Source organism: Xiphophorus hellerii, chromosome 13 (genome assembly GCF_003331165.1).
Source record: "Xiphophorus hellerii strain 12219 chromosome 13, Xiphophorus_hellerii-4.1, whole genome shotgun sequence".
Lineage (NCBI taxonomy): Eukaryota > Metazoa > Chordata > Actinopteri > Cyprinodontiformes > Poeciliidae > Xiphophorus > Xiphophorus hellerii.
Genome location: NC_045684.1, coordinates 12,685,119 through 12,703,167, shown reverse-complemented (window position 1 = coordinate 12,703,167; position 18,049 = coordinate 12,685,119). Strand labels below are relative to the sequence as shown.

General features: G+C 34.7%; 1 protein-coding gene across 9 annotated transcripts in view; it reads left to right on the top strand.

Annotated features, from left to right (window-relative positions):
* Positions 1-11,358: 11,358 nt before the first annotated feature.
* Positions 11,359-18,049, top strand: part of LOC116730675 (myocyte-specific enhancer factor 2D homolog) — a 55,145-nt gene continuing 48,454 nt past the window's right edge. For all 9 annotated transcript variants that reach the window (XR_004341388.1, XM_032580044.1, XM_032580047.1 and 6 more), the window contains exon 1: positions 11,359-11,574. The gene's annotated coding sequence lies outside the window, so the exon portion shown is untranslated. The remainder of the gene's footprint in view (positions 11,575-18,049) is intronic.

Genomic DNA, 18,049 nt, shown 5'->3' with positions numbered 1-18,049 from the left:
TTTTTTTTCAAAAACTCAAGTAAATATAACTGAGTACTACCCAACTCTAATATAATGTGCTTCACTGAGTCCAAAACTCATTAATTGGAGGATGCGGAAAAGGGACCGGAGTGATTGATCGCTGCTTCCCGCTTCTTCTTCTTCTTTTTATTCTTCTTCTTCTTCTTCTTCTTCTTCTTCTTCTTCTTCTTCTTCTTCTTCTTCTTCTTCTTCTTCTTCTTCTTCTTCTTCTTCTTCTTCTTCTTCTTCTTCTTCTTCTTCTTCTTCTTCTTCTTCTTCTTCTTCTTCTTCTTCTTCTTCTTCTTCTTCTTCTTCAAGGCGTGAGAATCAGACCGTCTTCGTGCTGCTTTGGGTCAAAGTCTGTCTCGGTTTCCTCCATCTCCATCCCTCCATTGTTTTACCGCTGCCAGGCCAGACGCCGCACACAGCGCCTCACGCAGCGCCTCACGCAGCGCCTCACGCAGCAGACTGAGCGGGAGATTCCCTGCGTGCGTGGACGATCACGCAACTTTAGCTTTAGCGCACGCTGGAGGTGATCTGGAGGTGTGAACCCCACAACCGACCTCTCACTGTAAATATAAACTGTAGATCAGAGTGGGTTTTGTCACCCACTCAGACCCGAGAGTGGGTTTGTGCCACGCATGCAGATCTGGCAGCCTTTCACCCCGCGTCGCGCCAGTATTGAAATCGCGATCGGCTGGATTGAAAAGGAGCTTAATGAGACTTGCTGGTGTATAATGGGCTGCGGGAAAAGCAAGAAGCAGCGTGACTGAAGTCATGAAGCACAAGGATTTCAAGCATTTAAAACATTTTTGCTCATTTTCTCCCTTTTTTATGTCTTATTTCAGCAACATCCATAATGTGACCTGTAAGGAAATCTGCCTCATGGCTCTGAAAGCAGAATCTCTTTTTTGTTTTGTGTATTTTAAAGTTGTTTGGACTTTAATTAACTCATCTGGAGCTCTGAAAACGACCAGGAACTCTCTGCCATCCTCTCAACATGCAGCTGAGATTTTAAATCAGCACAACCCACTAAGCTGAGTTTTCTTGGGAAAAAAATAGACAAGAAAATGTAGCTGATCTCCAAAGCGATATATCTTTAATTGAAAATGTTCATTTATAGTCAAAAATTAAGTGTTTAAGTAATTAACAGATTTCCGTAACTCTGTAAGAGTGAACTGAAGCATTATTCTCCTTTTTATTAGATGTAATTATTTTAGCAAAAGATTTTAATCCACCATGACTTTTGTGTTTTGCAACAAGTTATCATAAAGCTGTTTATATTAACAACCTAATTCCAACTGTAAATAATAAAAAAATAAGATTTTCTAGATAAGATTAGCTTTAATAATTCTAGATTAAAACATCACAAAATCTATATTAAAATGATAGTGCTGCAAACATTTTAGAGTTATTACAGATTTTAGGTCTTTAGTGACTCCTAATAGCTTGCAATATTTTTAAAATATAAAAGAATTTGTTAACATTTTTTATCTAGTAATAAAATTTTATTTAATATTTCTGTGTAAGTTCATGACATTAATGCTATTAATGCGTATTCTATTGAGTCCAACTTAATTTCTTTCTAAAAACTTTTCAATTGACTATTTTTTGTCTTAGAAAAAAAAAAATTCAGTTGTTCAGAAATAGCGTGATATATTTAATTCTTCACGATTCAAACTTTGATTTCTGTTTAAAATGAATTAAAACGTTTGTTCAACAGGAGGTTTCTTCGCCTCTGGCCAAATGGAAAAACTATTCCTGTCGATTTGAAAATAAATGCAGCAGAACGGCCATAAACACACATCGTTTTGCAGTTTAACACTTTAATTATTAACTTTAACAAAAACATCAAAAGTTTTACCCAAGGACTTTAAATTTCCCTTCAAATTCTGATTCTGTCTCGCATTTTCAGCTTGATTTGCGGAAGCTAAGATGTTTTATGTGTGATAAAATAGTTCTAAAACAATATAAACGAAAGGAAATATTCTTTTAAAGATACTATAACGCAATGCTGAATATTTACGTTCACGTTGCCTTGTGTTTAAATATCTGTATTTGACTGAAATCAGGCGGGATTTATCTTATTTTCTACTTTTTTTAAAAAAATCTCCTTTTTTGGACACTATAAATACATTTGTGATTTTTGAAACCAGCCTTAAATGTGCATATTAGCACAACAGCTGCCAATCAATGGCATAAAATCCTGATCTAAATCTCAGCATTCATTGTTGCTGCTTTAAAATTCGGCAACTTCTTTTAAAATCTTGACTAAATATCGCTATAGGAGCAGCTCAAGTGATACGAATTATAATAAATACAATTGTAGATACTAGGCAGCATTATAAATGAGATAATTTATGTTGTCTGAGGGTAAATCACGTTTTTGAACCGATAATGAAATCCATATTTGTCATAATGATGGACTTCAACTGAACTCATTTCTTTTGCTTTTAGTGAGTAAACAATTTACAATATACCTGCTCTGTTTAGCCTGCTTGTTGCTTCACGTATTTTTGCTAAGTGCGGAATGAATTAAGCAGAAAACGATCGATCAAATTCAGATTTCTTTTCATTTGCTGCCATCGTGTGGACATTTTGTGCATTGCAGGAAGAGCCCCAGTGAAGTCATGATTTCTGATGTTCTGCTGCCCCTTCAGGTCAAACTGTGCATAGCCGCGCCTTTTAGAGTGAGTAAATCCGGAAGCGGAACTAATAAGTACATTTCTAATCAAGCAGGATAAAACAAGGACTGTTTTTGAATAATGGTTTGGGAATTTCTGTCCGCCCTCTTAGGCCGAAACAGAAAAGATTTCACTTTAAGTAACAGAAAAAAAGAACGTCAGTGCAGTTTTCACTAAAAATTTAATTCTATGCTGGAAAAACAACAAACATGCAGGTATTTAATAAAGTTGGTGTGGCTCATCTTCGTCTATATTAAAAAAATACAAATAAAATAAAATGAAACTTTTTGCACAGATTTTGGGGTTCAACACAAAAATGAATGACAAAGCTGATTGATTGATTGATTGATTGATTGATTGATCCTGTCAGTTGGCTGGTCAACCGGTCAGTCAGTTAATTGGCCAGTTGATTGGTTGGTTGGTTGGTCTGTTGCTTGCTTGCTTGGTTGATTGGTTGTTTGGCTGGCTGGTTGATTGGTTGTTCTGTTGGTTGGTTGTTTGGCTGGCCGGTTGGTTGGTTGGTTGGTTGGCTGGCTGGCTGGCTGGCTGGTTGATGATTGGTCAATTGGTTGCTTGATTGATTTCCACAATCATATATTCCAAGCAATTTATTTACTAAGAAAAGTGGAAAGATGAAGTTGAAACTTACTTAATCCCACTCTCCTTTAAGGAAGTGATCCACACCCAGACAGTGTTCCTTATAAGAACATTATAAACATATTACATAAACACATAATCTAAAACAAGTCTAAAAAAAAACACCATATATGTCACAAACAATAAAAAACAGCGCTCTTTCCCACCTCACTAAATCCATGAATGCTGTGTTGTGTTTCAATAAGTCATGTTTTGACATTGTTATGTACGTAGATAGCTGTAGAAAAGCTTCTTGAGGCCACTACTGTACGTTTCATTTTGTCCTTCAGGTCAGTGTTAGTATATTTCCCTCTTGGTTAGTAGTTTTCTTTGTGTCTAGTTTAGTTTCCCCATCTTCTCTCAGTCTCTCTGTTTTGCTCCCCTCCACAGCTGGTCTTTACCCCCCTGGTTTCCTCACATGTTTCTAATATATTAGGTCATCCTCCACACCTCCAACAAAGTATAGGCTCCCTGGTTTTCATGGCTCATTGCTGATTCCTCCATATCCTTCTCTGTAAATTCTCCGTTTTTATTAATTATTAAATTGCTCTGCTCTTTCCCCAGGTTCAGAGTCTGCAGTTGGGTCCTTTATTAGCTATAAAACGTGACAAAACATCATGGAAATAGGTAGACAGCACACACAAAGCAAAACTGCAACACATTCAAGTTCAAGTGTCCTGATTTTGCATTTTGGATATAATAATAGAATGAAATGAAACTTCAGCTGTCAGTGTCATGATTCCTCTTTAAACTCCTTTAAATATTCATTATTTTATTTTTGTCTCTGATTTAAGATGAGTTCATTCGTTGTCATCAGATAAAAGTAAGAAGTGCTTCGTAACACAACAATCAGAAAGAGTAATGACCAAAAACCAAGCTGAGATTGTGAAAAGTACAAAATTTAATCAGTTTGTTGTTTTAAGCCTTTTTGAATTAGAATCTTAATAATAAAGAAGCTTCAGTTTCTTTTTTAAACAAAAGGGAGAAAGTTAACGGAGCGTAAACACCAATGACAGCTAACTTTACTGCTGAGCAGCCGTTGTTATATAGTTGTGTCTGTCTGCTGTTAAATAAAATAAGAACAATTATCTCTTAGCAGACCAGAGTGGAAATGTAAACATTTATAAGGATTGAAAAGTTAAAAATAATGATGATAAAACAAAAGTTTCTATTTGATCAACCAAGGAGGTATCAATGCACACATGTAGTTTCTCACCAGATTGTCTTTTTAATCTTTTTAAATCAATTTAATCTCAGACATTAAATTGAAAGCAACTTTATAAATCTTTTTAGGAATGATTTATGTCTTGTCAGGTCAGTTTAAAAGCTCTTTCATATGTAGAAATAAATATTTGTTTCAGGTGGGTTATGAAATTTTTCTTCACTTACCTAAAGTATTTATGCTTTTCCCATTTTGTCACATAATTATAACAAAATTTAATTTGTTCTTCTGTGGTTTTTCGTGCTAAACTTTTGTGGAAAATGTGCAGGGTTATAAGTCTGAAAAAGAGACATACATATGATGCAGTAACAGCTGAAAACTGTATTAGTTTTGCATATTTAGAGACTGAAATTCTTGTTTCAGAGTTACTATAGATTAACTACGCTGCTTTTCTGATTTTCTGAAACACAGTGGTGGCAGCATCATGCTGTGGGGATGCTTTCTTCTGTAGATCCAGAGAAGTGGATCAGGATAATCCTTGATGTGGAGGACAGGTTCATCTTCCAATAAGAAAACAACCTAAACATTCAGCGGAATTACAATGAAATTAATTTTATAGTCCAGATCTAAATATTTTACACTGATCACTTAAATTGCATTTAAGTAAACCTCTACAAAAGTAATTGTACATATACTTGAGTACATTATTTTTGTCCTCTTTCCACCTCGTTGAGCTTGTATGTGTCATCTGTGACGTGTTTCAATTAAATCCTCATTAGAAAAGACAGCGTGACCCAGATTTCAAATCTTCACAGATATTCTCACGCCCGAAATCTCATCTCAACAATCTGATTTAAATTTAAAACTGAAAAACAAATCAGTGTCAAAGAACAAAGAAAAGCTGGAGAAAGATAAAGTCAGTGAGGAAGATTGTATTCTGTAGTCACTTTGCTGTGTTCCAACAAAAATTAAACGATTAAATAATCATGTTTTATTTGTGGAAAAAGCAAAGAGGGATCAAGTTTTTGCAAACAGTACAGACGTTGGTTAAAAAGATGATCAAGGTGGTTTCTACAACAGGAAACATCTGTATCTGCCTTCCTATAAAGGGGGTGCAAAATGAAGGTTTTCTGATGACTCCAAACTGTCCGTCTACCCACAGTTGATTAAAAACCGACCCCAAAAGAGCAGAGCACACAAGATGGCAAGAGTTTCTCAGAGGACAAGGAGCCTTTTGCAAGAAAAATGTCTGAAATGACTCCAAAGAGGATCTGAAAGAACTTCAGCTGCCAGAAAAAGAGAGGATTAAACGCTGACATGCTTAGGAACGTCTTTCCTTCTTCTCATTTTCAAAGGGGCAAAAGACAAAAATAAAAATGTAATCTTACGCAAAGATCTTCAAGTAATATATTCTTAGCTGTATAGCTTGTGGGAATGACCATAAACATTTAAAGAGCTGCAACTGCAGAGTGGTTTTCTGTATTTTCTTGCTTTTTGTTGAGTGAGCAGCAGATTTAACCCTGAGGCCCAAATGACTAGACTGTTGCAGCAATTTTGATTCACAGCAAAGGGCAAAAGATTCAACCCAACACAAATAATCATCGACCCTCGGCGATTACCCCAGGTTTTCAGCTACTTTGGGAATCACCTAGTTGATTCTTAGTTATTATTTATTGGTAAAACTGTTTTATCTTTGGTAATTTTGACAGACTGCTCGTAGAAAAGTGAAATTTTACACCCAAAACTAAATGAATTCACGAAGTCAGGAACTTTTTCAAGGCTGAATGATTCCTAGAGTTAGGCGACTGAATGGATAAGAATCTTTTGTCTTTTTTAAATTTTTATATTTGCACTGAATTTCCATTAAAAATTACACTAAAAGTACTAGTAATGTTTTTAGATCTTCCTTCATTGTCATTAATGTTTATTTTTTTGTCCTTTCAATATGTAGTTACACCAAAATGCAGTAAGAACAAAATAACAAATACCACCTCTTCAAGTAATTGACTTAAAAATAGTTTTTCAACCAAATAAAATAAATTGTTGTACATTTTCCAAAATGTTGTCACAATTCAAAAATAAATTGTAATTAAAAATAAATATATACAGCAATTATAACAATTATTTCCAGCCGAAGTGGTCATTGACAGGAGCCCAGAACTCTGTAAGTACGTCTAGTTTGCAGTAATTTTTTTCCTTTATGTAGACATTTTTTAAACTTTTTGTCACTGAAGAAGAGAAAGTTATAATTTTTATTGCCATCATAAAACAGATGTGGAGTGTCTTTTTTCCAATCCACCCAGTGGGATTAAACACAAGATATAGCATTTTGGATCGAGTGATAAATTAAGTTTCGCCTTGAAACTCTTGCCTATGTCAGGGTTTCCCCCAGTGTATTATAAGCCTGGCGGGCCACCAGGCTTTACTTGTGCCCCACCAGGCTTAGCCTTGCTTATTTATTGATGGTTTTTTTATGTTTGCATTTTTTAAGACTTTATAGTTGGTGTTCAGATATTAATCTTCCAATCTTTTAATAATACATAATTATCAAGTGATATTTTCACATTTCTTGTCAACTTTAAAAAAAAAATTAACACAAAAACACGATGGGCCACTGGATGAATGACTGCCTGGAGCACAACCGCCAGGCTTAGCAAGTTTTCTAGGGGAAACCTTTTATGTGCTTAATAAAACTCTATTGTATTTTATCATTATATTTACTTTAAATCCTAAAGATATCAATAAAATGCTCGTTCTTTAAAAATTGCAAGAAATTTCCTGAAGGAGAAAGTTATTTTTTCAAAAAGTGATGTGAAATTTGCAGCTTTAATGAGTTTTATTTGCCTTTCCTGACAACAAAATGTCTCTTTAAGTTGTAAAAGTTGCAGACCCCCGGCCTGGACACAGTGTGACCCAGAATCCAGCTGAGAAGCTGTGATGTGTCCTCAAACCGGCTGCTCACGCTCAAAAACACCACATGACAGCAGCTGTTGCCTCCAATGGGATCTCAATCAATTATTAGGCTTAGGGAGCGATTTTCCAACCAGACTTTTTTTTTTGAGAGCTTTCTTCCTTCATTTGAAATGTTTTTAAAAAAAAAATATTATTTACTCAGGTCATCTTTGTCTAATATTACAACTTGTTAGTCTAAAACAAAAACATAAGGAATTTGTAAATAAATCCCCACTGCATTGTAAGCTCTGAGGGGACCAAGTGGCTCAGGTCTCTGTGATAAAGATGAGTTCATGGGAGAGTAGCATGATGGCTGAGCGGAGTGTGTGTGGGTGGCAGCGTGGAGTGTGTGTGGGCAGCAGAGTGGGACAGACCTGCATGAAGTGCACTTTGGCTTGTTGTTGTTGCTGCAGTGGAGAACGTAAAGCACATGTCCAGGCATCTGATGACCTCTCCGGTTTACATATGGATGGAGACGCTCTTATCTGACAATTCACAGGCTTATTGAGCTGCTTGTTTTGAAGTCAGCACAACTGAACAAGGAGATTTAGTTGTAAAAATAATGTAAATTCCTCTCTATGTTTGAATATTTGCTTTTAAACCAACATTAATTTGGTCTGGATGTCAAACTGATCCAGGTTTAATCAATTGATCTTCCATTATAATGACAAAAATAATAAATTATGAGCAACCAGCACACTTAATGCAGTTTTTTTTATAGATATTTTGTTTTTTCCTAACTATTTTGTTAACACAGCTAAACATACATGAACAAAGAAAATTTAATACCATAAAAAATAACTCAAATTGCAATACAGTTAGTACAGAGAGTCGCACAAATCCTAGCTGATTTACCACAATAAATTTGTTTTTTCATTTAACCCAGATCTTTTCAAATTTGCTACCTGAAAAAATAATTATTTCCATCACATATAAATCCTAATCGATGTGCTGCCAGTCATCCAGGGATGACAACAGCCATCACTATCTTCAATAACTCTTTGAAGAATCTAAACTAATGAGTCACAACAACATTTCATTTCCCTTTGGGATTAATAAAGTATTTTTGAATTTGAATGTAACTTTTATGCTTCATAATTTTTTTGTGTCAACTTTTCTGGGCACTAAGTTTAAAATACCAAATAAGTGTTTATCGACTGTGACTCCTCGTCCACTGAATACAAAAATTCAAATAAAAATTCATCACACTTAATGCAGTTTTTAGTATGAATACAGTCCTGTCCAGTTTTTATTAATCAAGCATCTAATTTCTTATGTATGTCAGCGATGTTTCAACATTTGCAGGATTTCTGTTCTCTATTTTCAGTCCCTGCTGCAGCTTCTTTCCTCTATATGTGCTTCTTATTATACCTCTGTGTCACACTATCTATACTGATGTCTCCTCCTGGAGCAATTCCTTCAAAATCTCACTCTGTCTCATCTATATTCTTTTTTTGGGGTTGTGATTTGTGCGTTTTAATCCGAACAAATCGAGCAAGGCTTTGACACTGTTCATCTAATCCAAGAGGCCTTTTATTCTCCAAGATGCCATGTGCTTTATGCCTGTGAGCTTTTCTATTCCCTGCTGCTCCAGTGCACGTTCTTTAACTAGGACGAGTTTGGAGGGAAAGGTGAACACTGTTGGTTCTAATTTGTAAGAGGTGAAACATCTCTTTGTGTTGGATATAAACTTTAAGGACACAAATAAGGTTCATCACTTTCATCTCAATGTCATTTCAACATCTTGACATGTTGGAAACTTCGTTGTATTTTATTCTGATTCTATGATTCTATGAGATATAACAACACAGTAGACAACTGTGAAGGGAAAAAAAAACCATATTTTTTGCATGTTTTAAAAATCAAACTTGTCTGAAAAGTGTGGTGTGCATTTATATTTAGCCTCCCTGACTCAATGCTTTTCAAAACTGCCTTTTTCTACTATTTCAGCTGTTATAAAAGAGCATCCCCACAGCATAATGCTACCATCACCAGGTTTCACAGTGAAATGAGGGGTTAAATTTTAATTTGTCAATGGAAGCCTTATCATTGCAGGCCAACAGATTTTCCCTCTGCTAAACAGAGGATACAAAATAATAATATGAAATTATGTGATATTCTTCGTACCCTTTGTATTTCTTACCAAGATAAAATATATTTTAGGCTGTCAGATTTAAACAGTCCCTGATAATTAGGTTCTCAATAAGATAGAATATCAAAATCCATTTTTTGGTATTTCAGTTTCAAAAGTGAAACTCATATTTTATAAGCTGCACTCTTCTTTAGCAATGACTTTTTGTTACTTAGCCTTGCCTACACAAATATTGCTTAAAAATCCAGGATTTTGTAAAATCCTGATACCAAATCTCTCCTCTGTTTTTATGTCCAAATACTTAAAGTTTCAGGCATTATTTGAGAAGTCCTGGTTTTTGTATATGTTCTTGTTAGCTTATTTCTGTCTGGCCTTTGTGTTTTCTTAGACAGTAAAGTTTTCCTTTTTGGACTGTTTCCATGGAAGTTGTAAACTCACACAGTCTCTTTCTGATTATACAAATAAGAACTTTAACATCAATTGAAGTAAAACTCTGCTTTAGGTTCTGTGGTGACATTTTTAGTATTTTGTAGACTTCTTTTATCATCTTGCAGTCTGCCTTCTGCATGAACTTGGTTGGGTGGCCAAAGTTTGGGATGTCTGCAGTTATTTTGAATGTTCTCCACTTGTAGGCTATTTTCAGTACAGTGAAATGTCTGATTTCAGATGAATTTGAGACCTTTTTAAATCTTTTGCTTAACTCATTAGCTGCAACAGCCTTTTTTTGTTTAGGTCAGACAGCTCTTTTCTTACCATGGTGTTATTCACTTCTAACGGTCAGGAAGAAAGAAAAAAAGTGACCTTTTGCTGGTAGATATTAATTTCTGATCTCATATCGTCATGTTTTCTTAACAGTACATTGTAACTAGATGATAGAAAATTTTCCAATTTTCTATCATCTGTCCCTTTTTGTTTCAACAATTGACATTTAAATTCAAAGGTGTACGAAGACTGATGAGAGCGTTGTTAAAATGGAAAATAGTTATTTGTTATCAATATTTCCATTGCAACATTCAACAATAATATTTACAATTTCCTTTTTTTAAAATACAATATAGCCCTAACTGGATTTAAGTGTTCGACTGAAGCTTACTGTATAATGTAATTAAAGTATGATGCTTTGGGATGTATGTTTTTGAATCTGTCTAAATAACGCTACTGTACAGGTATGAATTATCGTAAGTTAATAATAACTCTCTGTATAACTGGATGTGGTTGTTCTGGTTTGAAAACAAACAGCAAATCACTATTGTAGATCTTTTTGTAGCTAATATTGACTCAAGTGAGCTAAACAATCAACGTTTTAGTTGCACAGCCTGGTTTTCTATAAAATACCTTAATAATTATTTGGATTATTTATCTATTTCTGCATATAAATGTGCACAGTGACAGGGTGTAATTAAGTAAGATTCAAAAAAAATCTGTGAATATTTAAATAGCTTGACATAGCGGTCTAAAATGAACACGAGACTTAAAACACTCTTGAATATTCAACATTCCCCTGTTCTAAAAACATAGAAACGCTATTCTATTTGTTTATATTGTGTTAACAGTGGTGTGGTAGTAACCGAGGAGAAAAACAAATGTCCTAGCGGGTTGTCTTATGGAAAACAGGCAGCGAACAGCAGGGCTACAGTGACATTTTCCCCACATGCAAAATCATGCAAAAGGTAAATACTCCGGCGGAGGGATACAAACACCATACCAGAACATGGCCGCCTCCGTCATGTCCTCTCTTACAGTCCCGCCCCTCAAAGGCGTTCTCGAAATCTGATTGGTCGTGAGTTTTGCAGTGAAGCCTCTCATTGGGTTGTTCACAGCTCAATCGCGTGCTAACGTCAATGACGCCGATCGTACTCTGGGTACGCTTGTGTAGCCTGGGCGGACAGTGTGGTTACATCAATATAAAGTGGAATAAAATGCCGCGGATGTGTGTAATTAGAGACGCCTCTTCAACGCGATTGTATACTGCCTCTTAGTTAAGACGGGTCAACTCCGAAGAAGGCTGCGCCAGGGCTAATTTCGGGGTTTATCAGCAATATTTCAGGGTAAGTGGAGTGATACATTTCCGTCCTGCGTCTTTTTTTCCTTTCACGGTTGAAAACTCGTTTTATTATTAATTTATAGCAAAACGACAATCCTGTTCCTCTTCATTAATTACTCGTAGACATACAGTTAACATTACAACGGGAAGCGTTCATGATTTCCTCTAAAGTAGTGCGTAGTCCGGCTCGTCTTGCCGAGTTACACGGAGGGAGTGAGGAAGGTAATGGCTGTCGGGTCGGACTCGTAACTAGACAAATTGTGAAATGGCCTGGGTACAGTAACGTTAGTTTGTCCTTTTACTTTTGCCAAGCAAGCGCCAGTAGAAGGGGCTCAGTTGAGGTTGAGGATATTTAATTCCGCTAAAATCGGGACACAATTTGACAGCAAGCTGAGCTCCCAGCGCGTCAGATTAAATCTTGAAGGGTTTACCTGTCTGCCGTCAGTTGGCCTGTTCATTCTCCAGACTCCATCTGTCATCGCCTTCATCTCACTTTGTTTTCCTCGTAGAAAAACTCTATTAGCCTCATGTGGCCCCCCACATATCAGATTCCTACTGCAAATAAAAAAGATATTGCTTTTTTCTTTCTTTCTCTCAGCCTTGTAACAAAAGCTCATTACTGTAAAGGCCCTGAGGAAGAATACTAATATCCTCCTTCCTAGTTCTGCTTCTACAGGATTTAAATTAATATTAAAGTAGGTTAGATTTCATGCAGAAAAATCACGCAGTTTCATGTAGCAAGGGTCAATCTGGGTTGCTGATATTTGCATGGTCTTAGTTTACAGTAGGGCTAACTGTACCTGAATCAAACAGCATCTGGGCCACTCATTATGCAGACGGCAGTATGATGAATTCAGAAGCTTGATTTTTTTCCCCTTATTAACGATATAAAAATGTAAAGAATGCAACATTTTTATGGTGGATATTGTGTGCAAATTCATCACGGCTGTGCACATTATCAGGGTTTTTGTGAAAATCTGTTCATAGTTTGAAAAATTATTGTAGTTACGTCATTAAGAATGGAGACTGCAGCATATATGTAATTATCCACATCATTATTAATGTGTTAGTATTATTTGACAGCAAAATGGGCAGATTTTTATTATCAAACATTACTGATAAATTGTAGTCTAAAGACAATACAGCCAGCTTTCAGATTACTGTAAACACTTTAAGAAATGTTTGTTGATGTTCATAAAAAAGGATAAATATCCTGAAGGTTGTTATTGTGAAGATTTGCAGGAACGCTTGTCTCTGTTCATGTTTTCTCTATGGTTTCTTTAAAATGCTTTTGAGGTATGCATTTGCGAGAAATTAACCATTTTCTTTATTCTATCATCCACTAACATAGATCCCATTTGTAGAAACTGGAGTATGGTCAAAATAACACAAAGGCGGTATTTTCAGACCTCAAACCAGTTCATTTTCACTGTTTAAAAACACAATATTTTGATTTCAACACATGAAGAGTTCAGAAATATATCCTAATGACTACATGAATGGTCGTTCAAGATACTAACAAGCTAAATCAACAAACCAAACCATTCTGCAAAGTGCTGAGGTTCTGTTCTGACCTGGTATTAGTGCCATATCTTCATCTGATTCAGGTTTATTGAGTTATTTACCAACTCTTTATACTCTCAACCTTGTATGATAACAGAAAACATAAAGAGAAAATAGAGAATAAATAATGTGGGTCTCTACAAAGCTCAGCATCAATGCGCATAGATTTAAACCCATAAAACAACACCACAGTAAAGCATTTGTCGACTCGCTTGCACAATTTCATTTGTTTACTAATATGCACTGCTTAAATGTGTCAGAACATTCCAGAGATTTTGTTCTTTGCATGAATAATTTATAGTGCGGTGACCGCAGCAGTTCAATCAGCTCCAAAAACAACAGTTAAAAGAAAAATCACCCTTACAGTGTCCTGATATCGACCGTTCAATAAAACACTGACTGTTCAGAGAAGATAGTTTTTACTGAGGAGGATTCCAACAAATAAAACCATGTAGTAGTTTTTTTTTTATCATTTAACTGAAACATGTAGTAGTTTTGAATAAACTGACAGCAGCACTGATTTTTGGCAGCAGATGTTATAAAAACATTTTATTTGGTTGTTGTTGAAGATGTTCAGATAATAATTGTGTTGTTGTTGGTCCTTCAGTTTAGGGCTGTTGTAAACCAATATTTTAGTAATCGAGTAATCTATTGATTATTCTTACGATTAATTGAATAAAAAAAAAGGTAAACCTAATATAACAGCAGTATTACTATTGCATATCAACATCAATAAAATTTTTCACATTTGAGCTTCTCTAACAATAACTTTTCTGTAGTTTAGAAAATTAACCTGTAACAATAATAGCTCACTTTCTAAGTTAACCTGAAGAAAAGTTATACAAAATTTTTTAATTATATTCAATTTAATAATAAAGAGGCAGGCTCACAAATACGCTTATAAAAAATAGTCTATACTCCAGCTTTTAGTTTATACATTCATCTTCAGTCAGTTTAATAGATTAACTCTCACCTTGCCCAGACATTTATAGCTTTGTGTTCAGCAAGAATAGCGACGGGATTTTGACACCTTCGTTCGTCACACACAGAAACATCTTTTTCGCATGATCTGGACCCAATTGGGTCACTCAGGAAGCAGGCCAGTGCAACACTTACAGGGTTTCCTGCAGAAAACCTGCTATGCCTGGTGGTAGGAGCGCTAGCATTCATAGGCCCATCATGTCTTTGAGTTAAAAATGTTTAAACTTTACAGGAAATGTGAAAATATGACAAGGTGATTATGTGTTATTAGGAGATATTATTTGCAATACTAAACACCAACTATAAAGTCTTAAAAAAGGGAAACAAGAAAAAAGTTGTTTAAGTCGTTTCTTCCGAATTAAACAATTCTTAGCCTGGTGGGGGTGCAAGTAAAGCCTGGTGGCCTTCCAGGCTTATAAAAACCATGGGCGAATCCAGGGTTTTAACACTTGATCCTCTTTGGGAGTTGAATTAAACTTATTGAATGTCTGACATGTTGCATTTGATAGTCAATAAAACAAAAACAACAATAATAGTTTTATATTCAAGCTGCTGAATTACAATTACTTTGAATTACCAATCTTAAGAGTGGTGAAACAAATTAATATAAAACAGCATTAATAACTTGCAAAAAGCAATAAAAGTTGATTTCTTATAAAAAGTGTTTTATTGTTACCCACATGTTCTGCCCTCCATGAAATGTTATATTAAATAAAGTTATGTTTGTAAATGTAAAGTATAATATTTTCTCCATTTAAAAACAGCGAAAAAGAATATTTTGCCCTAAAGCAAAAATAAATTCAGCTATGATTCTTTCCCAAATGTAACATTGTGGTAAAATCCTGAAAATAAACATTAAATTATTTCTAGATATTGCTGGATTCTGGACCTTATGTGGGTCAATTCAGCTCCTCTCTTTGAATTAAAAGAATAGCAAAGACAGGCGGATATTTATTCAAAGCTGGGTTTTATTTCCATTTCTCTAATGAAGGCTCATTGTTAGAAAGAGGCTGAAATATTTTCCTGCTTAGCTCTGCTTCTGCACAATTTGAATTGATGCAAAAGTAAATTTGATTTTATAGAAAGACATTTGACAAGCAAGGGTCTAGCCATGCCACTGATATTTGCATGATCTTATTTACAGTAGGCCAGCTGTACCTGCAGCAGAAAACAGGTGCCAGCCGGGACAGCGGCTTGGTATAGATGGATTCAGAGGCTGGGTTTTCACTGCCTTAGCTGGGCAGATACCCAAGCTGCTGGGCTTGAAGTAGGCCACTTTAACAAGGTGATCTGCTGCTCTGAGGTGTCCCTGCAGATGGATTCACATTACAGTCTGCAGTTATGAAAACCCTCAGCGATCAGTTTATTGATGTGTGAAGCCAATATTAGGGATTGTGCTGTCCCTCTGAACTCTACGTTAAAATCGTAGTATATTGTTAAGAAATTAATACTAAGTAGTTTTCTTTACATTATTTGAAGTCTGAGAACACAATTTTTTGGTATTTTGGCTAGGGATGGGCATTTATCATGATAATCTGTAAAAATGTTGACCTATTTTTGTCACAATAATGTGACAATGTTTAATATCCCCATAACTGTCTGTATTGTTTTCACTACTATTTTCTACAATGTTTGTTCAACAATAGTATCAATAAATGTAAAAATATTATTAATTGCAATTACCGTGTGCAAATAACACTTCTTTTTGTGACTCAAGTTCTAAAGAAGCATATTATTTTATTGATTTTCAAGAACTGTGTTTTTGTTTTTGGTACTAATCTACTATGGAGTTACAGCTGTGAAATGATCTAAAAAAAAAAAGGAGTAATAGACATTTCTTATTGTCACTTTTATCCTTAGTAGCACAAAATATCCTGATGAAACGTCTCCCACCCCTAATTTTGACCATCTTCTATTTTCTGCAAGTAAATACTCTCCATAAAAATATTTATATTTAGAAATTGGAATCAGTGTTGGAATAAAAAGCAGTAAAAACAAAGGAAGTACATTTTTATTATGTCTGAATTTATTTTCTGAATTTTTTATGTCTGAATTTAAAAATCTTGAGTTTGTTGAAGCCATGTTGGGTTTGGTAACTTTTATTAATTGCAGAATCTACCGTACTAATTGCATAAGTTTTCATTGGGGAAAAATACATTTAAAAACAGTCAAATTAGACTAAAATGTAAAACAAAGATTTACTAATCAACCTGTCAAGGAGAAGCAGCAATTTCTGTTCCAGCTTTAAAAGTCATATTGCAGCACTGACAGCTGCCCCATCAATTGCTTAGCAACTGATCCAGTTGCCTCAGCAATCGTTTTATTATCGTGTCTGCTTCACTGACTGGCATGAGCAAAAATCAGTTTTATAAATTTCAAATGTCACGTCATTGCTTCAGTTGCAAAAACTCATTGCTTCATGTCAAAGTCTGAGTTTTTTCACTTTTAAAACATCACAAATCTAATTGAGTGTTGATGCAAAGTGTGACATAAGTAGGAAGTGGCATAAAGAAAATGTAGTTTAATAAGTTAAAGGAAAAATAAATACATGTAAAATGTCAAATTCTATATTAGGTTGAGAGAAGGATGAGAAAATTAAACAACCCAAACCTTGTAGAAAAAGTATGTAATCCTTTATTTATCTACTGATTCAGATTTTTATTAATTTCTTTAAGTTAAAGGACAAGAATGAATAAAAGAGCCAAATTGGTTATTGATTTGTACATTAACAATTTTTTATTAAAATTAAAAACCTTTACAGTTGGTGTTGGACTACATTTGCTATGTCTGAGAAACTGAATGAATAAAAGAAAATCAGATTTTTAAAAATTATTTTAGTTTTTTACATGTTAATGACCAATCAGAGCAGCTCGGTAGAAAATCGGTAGATCCTGATTTTTGACCAATAAATTGGTGTGTCTCTGCACATCGCAAATCTTAACCTTAAATTTCCATATTTAAGACCATAACGGCAATAATTCAAGGAGAAAGTTGAGATTTTAAATCTGCTCATTTGTTTGGAGAACTTTAAAATCTGCTTTTATAAGGTTGTAAAATCTAAGATTCAGCTGACATTTATACTATGGACAAAAAGGTTTTGTTTGTTTATTTAACTGGAAACAGTTATTATAAAATATTGTGTGCGTGTAAAGAAATGTATGGCTTAAATATAAAAGGTTAAGTTTAGTTTGCAGTCGGATTTAAAATGGCTAACTCAAATAACTTTTCCTCATTTTTATCCTTCATTTTATAGTACTTTAAAGAAAAAGAAAAAAATACACATCTTGCTAAGAGGAACCTGATCAGTGTTTCTTCTGTTTTTCAATTATTAATTAGTTTGAGATAACCTGAAATAGACTGAAAATAAGTCAAAATGAATATAGCTAGTGTATTTATATCAACTTTAGTTTGATGTTGTAAATGAGAACAAGTTCTGCATTGTCTCACCTGGTTAAATAAACGTTCAATAACATCTTCAGGTTGATGAGAAGTTCAATTGTCTTGGTGTAAATTTATGTTTTTCCTGGTCTGTCTTGTGGATATTTATCCGTGTTGTTTGTCTAAAAATCCTGACCTCTGCGAGTCCGGCACCAAACGTTTATGTCCGACCCGTTGTACTTTGCATAGGCCACTCTATTAAAGGTCACTGGCACTAATTATGTTTTTCCAAAATGACAAATACTCACTCTAAGCCTCACTGTTCCATTTCTAATCAGAAAACCATTTTAGTGACTCATTTTTAGCTCCCATTCATCAGAGATTGAAGCAAAGTTGACCTCACTAACAAATTACTGTCACAATAAGCAATAAATCAATTAATCACATGATAAATCAAAATGAGCTCAATAATTTTCATTTGGATGATCTGTCCTTTTTCTCTTTCTACCAAAAACTGGATGGTAAAGATCTACACTCTAGTGTTTTGGTCTCAACTA